The sequence below is a fragment of the Tamandua tetradactyla genome, chromosome 3 (genome assembly GCF_023851605.1).
Source record: "Tamandua tetradactyla isolate mTamTet1 chromosome 3, mTamTet1.pri, whole genome shotgun sequence".
Lineage (NCBI taxonomy): Eukaryota > Metazoa > Chordata > Mammalia > Pilosa > Myrmecophagidae > Tamandua > Tamandua tetradactyla.
In genome coordinates, this window is record NC_135329.1 from 179,680,403 (window position 1) to 179,689,610 (window position 9,208).

Consider the following 9,208-nt stretch of genomic DNA (forward strand, 5'->3'; position numbering starts at 1 on the left):
ACTACTAATTGCTTCTCAGTCGCCTTTCTCTCTTTCTTTTTGAGAAATTTTTAGTTTAAGCACATTACTGCCTCACTGAAAGAATACATGTGTCAGTTTCTCTTGCAGCTTAATGTTGCCATGTGGAAGTTGTGGCCAAAGAGATATAAGCAAGAGTGCTGTGTGAGCCTTCCAGGAATTCTTCTTAAAGGGAAAGTACCAATCCTGCTTTCCTTCAGCCCTTCCTCTTCATGATACAAGATGCAATGTGGAAATCCAGCAGCTATTTTGGATTATGAGGTTTAAGACAGGATTCTCAAAGCATAGGCTGAGGAAACCTAGGGTTCCTAAGACCCTTGTTTGTGAGGTCTCTCTTCCAACCACTTGTCTATGAGACGCCTAAATTTTCTTCATATACTTCAACCAAAACAACAAATTGTAACAGATTGTGTTTGGTGGCACATGTAAGAATGTAGTTGTATTTCATTAAGCCAGATAAGGATTTGCAAAAATGTAAAACAATGCAACTATTATGATTTTTTGAGAAAATATAGAAATTATCATAAAATTATGTTATTATTCTTAACATGCAATGGATCTATTATTTTTAAATGAATTAATTTTTTTTAATTTATCAGTTTTAATTTATAATTTAGTAACCCATACAAAGAAGACCTTTTGGTGGCCTCAGTAATTTTAAGACATAAAGTTATGCTGAAACCAAAAAGTTTGAGAACTAGTCTAGGATCACACACTAGGAATGGCAGAGATATGAATTAGAAAGAGCTGGAGCTAATGTCAACTTCCTTTAAGTGAGCAAAAAATTAACGACTATTATGTATACGCTATTTGCCATTGGAAGTATTTCTGTTATATACAGCTAAATTAATTTTTAACAGATATATTCATTCCTTCTGTTATTGGGAATGTTCAAAATAAATCAGGGACCATGGCTAAGAACACATCAAAGCAATTAAAAGTTGCAGTTTTGTGAAAGTCTTTTAGGTGAGATTTAGTAGTTTAACAGCAGAATGTTGAAGCATGCAATCCTGGCCCTCTTAATGCCCAGAATTTCACAAATGTCTAAATGCAATCTTCGCAGAAGCCGTAGTGTCCAGTTAGTCCTTCCTGATTCCACAGCCAGTTTTAGGGGAACAGAACTGGTCCCTGCGTCCCGGTATTAGTGTAACCAGCAGAGTAGAGCAGGGAGATTCCTGGGTGTCAGAGGCACAGGGGCTCCTGCCTCAGGTTTGGCCACGCGGCTGTCTGAGTGCCCCGGCAGAGGGCCTCAATGGGGCCAGGGTGGGGGTGGGGGGTGACGGAGGGTGAAGGCCATGCACTGGGAACGCTGCCTTCAGTCGCCAAGGCACCTCCTCTGATTCCTGCCCTCACAAAAGGCACACAGGAAACCCAGCAACTGGTCACTGCCGGGAAAAAGGGAAACAGCGTGTAGGGCCGTGGGAAAGGGGGACAGGGAGGCCAGGAGAGACCCTCCTGTTCTGAGGACAAGCCTTAAGAGAATGTGGGGGAAACAATAGCAATAGCTTTCTATGAGGTTAAACCCACTTTCCACACAAAAAGGAGATTCTAGTCTGCCACAGAAAGTGCCTGCAGTTCTCCTTTGTAACAGAACACGAGAGCAAATGGGCTGGATTTTCCATGATTTGCAGGGCTTAAACTGATCAGTTCTAAAATTCGATTTGCCACTAGAATTCAAACCTGACCTTTGTTCAACACCCAGCAGAGGCCGAGCAGAATTTTTCCATAGGAAAATTTTTCCACTGAAAAAAATGTTTCCAATTTTTCTAGTCTGTTTTCACTGATAACTTTTAAATCATAACAGTCTTGAGAATGATATGGCAAATTTGCTTTCTTTTAAAGCCCATATTAAAATACATCAAATCACTATACTTTTGCACAGTCTAGATTTTCTTCCCTTTCTTTACCTTGCTGTGAATCCCTGTTTGTCCTGCCCACCACTCTATCTCTAGCATCTGTCATAGCAGTATGCAGGAACAGTGCTGAAAATGTCCTAATAGTGTTTTCCATCAGAAAATAGAATCATCCTTCAAGAGATGCATTTTGTGTGGTCTTTCAGTAAGTCTAATGACCATAAACAAATTATCTGGAAGAAACCATATGAATTGTGCATTGGCAGGAATCAAACAGTCACGTGCTGTAAGTTTAATTCATTAAGAGATTGCCTTTGGAGATGCTGTAGTAATTGAAAAAGCATGGTAGTGGGAAGATGTAGAAACTGCTTGGTTGTGAGAAAGTACTTTAAAATATATACTTAAATGATTCATTTCCTCTATAGTTCCCCATAAAGAAGGTGTTTGTTCCAACTGAAATGGAAATCATTCAAGGGCTATGAAATGTCTCATGAAAGTATCTGAAGAACTCAGTCACAGAGAACTGTCCTCGTCCAATCTGGAAGCAATCGACGAGGGTGTGCAGAGCTCAAGGCTGGGGGCCACCTCTCTGTATTTCTCCAGTTTCTGGGCTGACTTTCAGATGATGATACGTTCTGTGTTGGATACTATTGGTTGCCAGCCATGCATCCTCCCAACAGGCCCCTGGAGTGTCTAGGACTTAGAGGCAGTGAGTACCAGTGATAAAGTGTGTGTGTTGTGTGTATATGTGTGTGTGTTTCCATGTTTTCCTGTGTGCTATGGTGGATCGGAGACAAGAATCCTGGGGAGTAAGAAGAAGGGAGAATTTGGAAGGAACCTTAAAACAAGTACCTAGAACATAGTGGGTACTCAAATAATTGCTAGATGAGGGATTGAAAATGTCATAGTAATGATGTTTGCAATCTGAAAGGGAACTCAAGTGTTACCTCTTTATACACAAGGAAATCAAAGTCTGGAGATGCTCAAAGACTCTCTCAATGTCACATGTCTACTCAATGGCAACAGAGCCATCCTGGACCCTAATTCTCACAGCTCTTAGTTAGTGCTTGTTTCCCCAAGCCACACTACCAGAATTAACCAATAAAGAATAAAACCGAACTGTGAAGGCACTTTGAACACACTGGTTTCTTTTGTGTCCCCGTAATATATTTCACACAGTATTAAAATTATCTATTGGCCTATTTTCTCTAGTAAGTTGTGAGCTCCTTGAAAAATGAATTTGATATAATTCACCTTTGCCTCCCCAGTTCATAGACCCAGTGCCTCATACACAGTGGGCACTTTAAGTTCAATTTAGACAGAAAATTCATATTTGTTTTTCATTTGTATCCATCATCCTTATATCAAACTAGGAAACAGGTGTACTAGGAACACATATTAGTCAGCATCCAGCCAAGAGAACAGAAATCATTCTATGTCTTTACAGGGGGTTATTTAATATAAGAGATTGACTACTCAGAATGGAAGACCTGTGAAGACAAATAGGGATGTCTGAGATTATTAATAACAGGCTCTGGAGGGAAATTAGGAGGGGCCATGGAGGAAATTGTTACCTTGCAGGAATTGGACTCATGGTGGAAATGCACTCAAAGTTGGAGATGCCACAAGAAGAGAGGAGAGACATTTACCCTTGCCTTTCACCTCCTCTGCCCTGTAATATTTTGTGAGTGGCTTCCATTGGCTGGAATTTCCTGGAAGCTAGAGAGCAAGGGATTCTGGAAAATGCAGTTAACTGTGATAGAAACAGAGCAGGACGAGTCCAAGGATGAATATGAGAGCAAAGCCACAATTGATGGACATAGATGGCTACCGTAAAAGTTTACCAGTCAGAAGGAAAGAAGCTCTCCCCATTCAGTTAACATGAAAACGAAGCAACCAAAGAATGATCATCAACTCTAGAGACTTCTGATGCACAAAATCTCTGATTCCAGCTCAAACATCCTATATAATACCCCAAGCTGTCATTGCACTACTGTGTCTCGTTCAGTACATGACAAAGAACTAAATACACAGTTGGTGATTAAAATTTTAAAGAATGAGTAAGTAGATAAATGAATGGATAACACGATCTCAACCTTTACAGTGTCAGTGACCTTTGAGAAAAGATCCCCGTCTTTCTCATATTCATGGATAATTGCAGCTTACCTGACCATGTCATTGTCTTGCTGAGCACACGGCTTCACCAGTGTATATAACTTTTGGGGACCTTGAGACTGCATGGTGATGGTGCTTAGTTAACAGTTTCAACTAGCTGACTCATACCCACCAGCTATAGGATATGGGAAGGAAAGGGCAGTGAGGAGGAGATATTGGAACCTTGAACCAGGAAGGGTGTAAAGTCAATGAAAAGTTTGTATGATTGGCAGAAATTTATCAATTATATTTGCTGAATTCATTGTATCAGCTCTATTTCTTTCTCTTCCCTCACCACCGGCCTCTGGAGCCACTGAATAGTACTGGCTCCCCAGCTACCTCAATCACCTGTGTGCCCTAAATTCTCATCCTAAGATGGGCCTCCTGATGTACCACACATTTGGGATTCCCTGGTCTTGACCGATTGGCTTTGGTGCATAGCACATTAGACCCAGATGAGCAGACCTGGTTTTCAGACTGGTCTTTGCCATTATGCCAATAAAACTGTGGGTTCTCAGACAAGTCACTCAGCTTGTCTAGGACGTAAGCCCCATTCTGGTCATTACTGCTGGTAATAAATTATGCCAAACCTTATGGCATAAGACACAATTTATTATGCAGTTCTGCTCCACAATGCTTGCTCCTGTCCTTTGGAGGTCCTTTTAGACCATCCCCTTCCCTTTGTGCTAATTCATATTCACCAAGCAACCCTCCAACCTAAATTCTTCTTTCCATGTATGGGGCAAGGAGTCTTTTTCTTTTCTTTCTTTCTTTCTCTCTTTCTCTCTCTCTCTCTTTTTTTTTTTTTTTTTTTTGTGGTAGCTGGTCAACTAATCCACAGGGGGAAAAAAAATCGATCAAAGCAACTTAATTTTCTTAGTTCAGGGGCTTCACTTGCTTTTTGTAAATTGAAAATGAGGGATGTGCTGGTTTGAAAGGGTATATGCCCCCTAAGAAAAGCCATGTTTTAATATAAATCTCATTTCTTAAAGGTAGAATAATCTCTATTCAATACTGTATATTTGAAACTGTAATGAGATCATCTCCCTGGTTGATGTGATTTAGTTAAGAACAGTTGTTAAACTGGATTAGGTGACGACATGTCTCCACCCATTTGAGTGGGTCTTGATTAGTTTCTGAAGTCCTATAAAAGAGGAAACATTTTGGAGAATGAGAGACTCGGAGAGAGCAGAGAATGCTGCAGCACCACGAAGCAGAGAGTCCACCAGCCAGCGACCTTTGGAGATGAAGAAGGGAAATGCCTCCCGGGGAGCTTTATGAAACCAGAAGCCAGGAGAGTAAGCTAGCAGATGACGCCGTGTCTGCCATGTGCCCTTCCAGCCGAGAGAGAAGCCCTGACTGCGTTCGCCATGTGCCTTTCCAGATGAGAGAGAAACCCTGAACTTCATCGGCCTTCTTGAACCAAGGTATCTTTCCCCGGATGCCTTTGATTGGACATTTCTATAGACTTGTTTTAATTGGGACATTTTCTCGGCCTTAGATCTGTAAACTAGCAACTCATTAAATTCCCCTTGTTAAAAGCCATTCCGTTTCTGGTATATTGCATTCCAGCAGCTAGCAAACTAGAACAGATTTTGGTACCAGAGAGTGGGGTGCTGCTGTTGCAGTTTGCAAATACCAAACATGTTGGAACGGCTTTTTAAATGGATAAAGGAAAGATTTTGGAAGAGTTGTGAGAAGCTTGATAGAGAAGGCCTAGAATGCTTTGAAGAAACTGTTGGTAGAAATGTGGACTCTAAAGACACTTCTGATGAGGCCTTAGACAGAAATGAGGTCCGTGTTATTGTAGACTGGAAGGAAGGCGATCCTTGTTTTAAAATGGCAGATAATCTGGCAAAATTGACTGGTAGTTTTGGCTGGAAGGCAGATTTTAAATGCCATGAACTTGGATATTTAGCAGAAGAGATCTCCAAATTAAATGTCGAAAGTGCAGTCTGGTTTCTCCTTGCAGCTTATAGTGAAATGCGACAGGAAAGAGATAAGCTGAAAACTGAACTCTTGAGTAAAAAGAAACCAGAAGTTAAGGTCCTGGAAAATTCTGGGCCTATAGAAAGGGAGACTACAGAGTATAGTGTGGATTTAACCAAATGTGGAACCAGCCAACCATTTCAGAGAAAGTCAGGATCGGACACGGAGTTATCCAGGAAAGATTTGTGGAAACTCCTTATGTCTGATGGGCATGATCCAAGACTACTGCATAGAAAGCCAACGAGAGTGCTGTGGGACCTGTATAAACAGAGCTGCTGCCAGTCTGGACTGAGGGGTTCAGAGAAGGGACACATTGGAGGAAAAATAACTTCAGAGGCAAAACCGTGGAGGCTGAGGTCTGAAGTCAGGAAGCCTCGGGCCAGGAGAGTGGACCCACCCAAGCCCATGGAGAGGGTGAGTTTGCCCCAAAGGCAGAGAATGGGCCTTCCACCTCATTGCAGTGGAAGAGTCATGCCGCCTCAGGCCTTGGAGAAGGTGAAACACATTCCTTGGGGTTTGGGGGGAGCCTGGCTGCCACCACATGGAGGGGTTAAGTGTGTGCCCCGGAGATGGCAGAGAGCCCGGGTGCGGCCCCAATGCTTAGAGAGGGTGGAGCCGAGAAAAAGGTGGTCTCCCCAATATCCCCCAAGGTTGCATTCAGAGAGAGGCAGGCGTAGGCATTTGGAAAGGGTGGGACTGCCACTTTCTAAAGCCCTGAGGATAAATGAGTCTCAGACTTTGAAATCTAATGGACTTTGCCCTGCGGGTTTTCGAAACTGTGTGGGTCCAGTGACCCCTGTGTTCCTTCCTCCCTATGGAAATGTGTATATGTATCCTATGAATGTTCCTCCTTTATATGTTGGCAGAAAATAACTTGTTATGAGTTTTCAAAGGTCCAGAGCAAATGGAGAGAATTTTGCCTTAGGACGGACCATGCCTGTAACTGACTTGATGAGATTTTATACTGTCTTTAATTTTGTACTTCATTTGTATTGCTACTGAAAGGTTTAAGGATATCTGATATTGTTATGAAATTAATGTATTTTGTATATGGGAAAAACATGTCTTTTTTAGGGGCCAGAGGGTGGAATGTGCTGGTTTGAAAGGGTATATGCCCCCTAAGAAAAGCCATGTTTTAATATAAATCTCATTTCTTAAAGGTAGAATAATCTCTATTCAATACTGTATATTTGAAACTGTAATGAGATCATCTCCCTGGTTGATGTGATTTAGTTAAGAACAGTTGTTAAACTGGATTAGGTGACGACATGTCTCCACCCATTTGAGTGGGTCTTGATTAGTTTCTGAAGTCCTATAAAAGAGGAAACATTTTGGAGAATGAGAGACTCGGAGAGAGCAGAGAATGCTGCAGCACCACGAAGCAGAGAGTCCACCAGCCAGCGACCTTTGGAGATGAAGAAGGGAAATGCCTCCCGGGGAGCTTTATGAAACCAGAAGCCAGGAGAGTAAGCTAGCAGATGACGCCGTGTCTGCCATGTGCCCTTCCAGCCGAGAGAGAAGCCCTGACTGCGTTCGCCATGTGCCTTTCCAGATGAGAGAGAAACCCTGAACTTCATCGGCCTTCTTGAACCAAGGTATCTTTCCCCGGATGCCTTTGATTGGACATTTCTATAGACTTGTTTTAATTGGGACATTTTCTCGGCCTTAGATCTGTAAACTAGCAACTCATTAAATTCCCCTTGTTAAAAGCCATTCCGTTTCTGGTATATTGCATTCCAGCAGCTAGCAAACTAGAACAAGGGACTTAAAACTTTTTTGATCCGATACAACAAATAAAGCATGATTCAAATCTATCATGTAGGACCTCTGCCTCTCAGTCAGGGTTGTTGGGTTATTGAGGTTATCTCACAATCTCCACATTAAGGTATCTTTCAGACCTACATATTATATCCCAGAGAAAGAAAGTAAGATGTCCCGGACTAGGATTAGAAAAGGGTAAAAAAATAAAAGACTAGCTATCGAAACTCCTTCTTTCTGAGACCCTGACTCCTGCTGTGTCCAGCAATCCTGGACCTCCCCCCTGAAAATGAGCTTTCAGACATAAACACAAAGAAACTCCTTTCACTGCTGGACTCTCAGATATATGTACAGTTAAATTTGTTGATCTCAACCATTGCAACAGAAGCTGACAGATATCGACATTTAGAAGAAACGCTGCAGGCCAAATAAAATTGAAATTAAGCCAGACCAGCTCTGTGGGCCAAAGGTGCCCCTGCTCGCCCAGTCTGACTAACAAACATACTACAGCAATGCATAATAGATGCTATCAGGGAATTACCACTAGTGTTCTTACGGATGATACTGGTATTGTGGCTAAAAGAAGAACGGACATAGTTTTAGGAGATACATGCAGAAGTACACAGGGTGAAGTGTTATGATGTTTGTCATTTATTTTCAAATAGCAAAAATGTCATCTCCATATATGTATATCTCCAATATACATATATATATATATGCACACATACAAACACAGATGGTTAAATGATACAAATATGGCAAAATGTTAATAATTATTCAATTCTAGGTGACCAATCTGACACTGACCTCTTCTTTCAAACTATTAGGTTTGAAACTTTTCATTACAAAGATCAGGGAAGGGTGGTGTGGTGGATCAGTGGCAGAATTCCCATCTGCCATGCTGGAGACCTGGGTTTGATTCCCAGAGCCTGCCCATGTTTAAAAAAAAATCAGGGAAAAATAACTGCTGTTCATTTGGCAATTACAGCTTTTTTGTTGTTGTTTGTTTGTTTGTTTACAGTTTTTATTACCCACTGTCAATATGGAATTGCTTTACTATAAAAATCCATATTTCTTGCATTTGGTAAATTTGAACCAATTAACTAGAGTCTATATCAAATAAAGAATTGATTTTCTAATTCTGGTACACTTGAATGATCAAACTCTTGACTAGAGCTGACCATGATGAAGCATGCATTACTGCAACATTCAAACTAATGTGTTTGATATACTGACTCACAGCATTCTTAATTGTTCATTCATTTAATCACCTGCTATGTGCCAGGACTGGGGAATAAGGCACCATCTCTACTCCCAGAGAGCTTCCAGACCACAGGGAAGAACGGCAATTGTTGACAGCACAGTATGACAAAGATCAAAGGTTCAAGTAGGAAAAAGGATAAAAGGGTGAAAAAAGGAAGCAGAGGCTCCTTCAA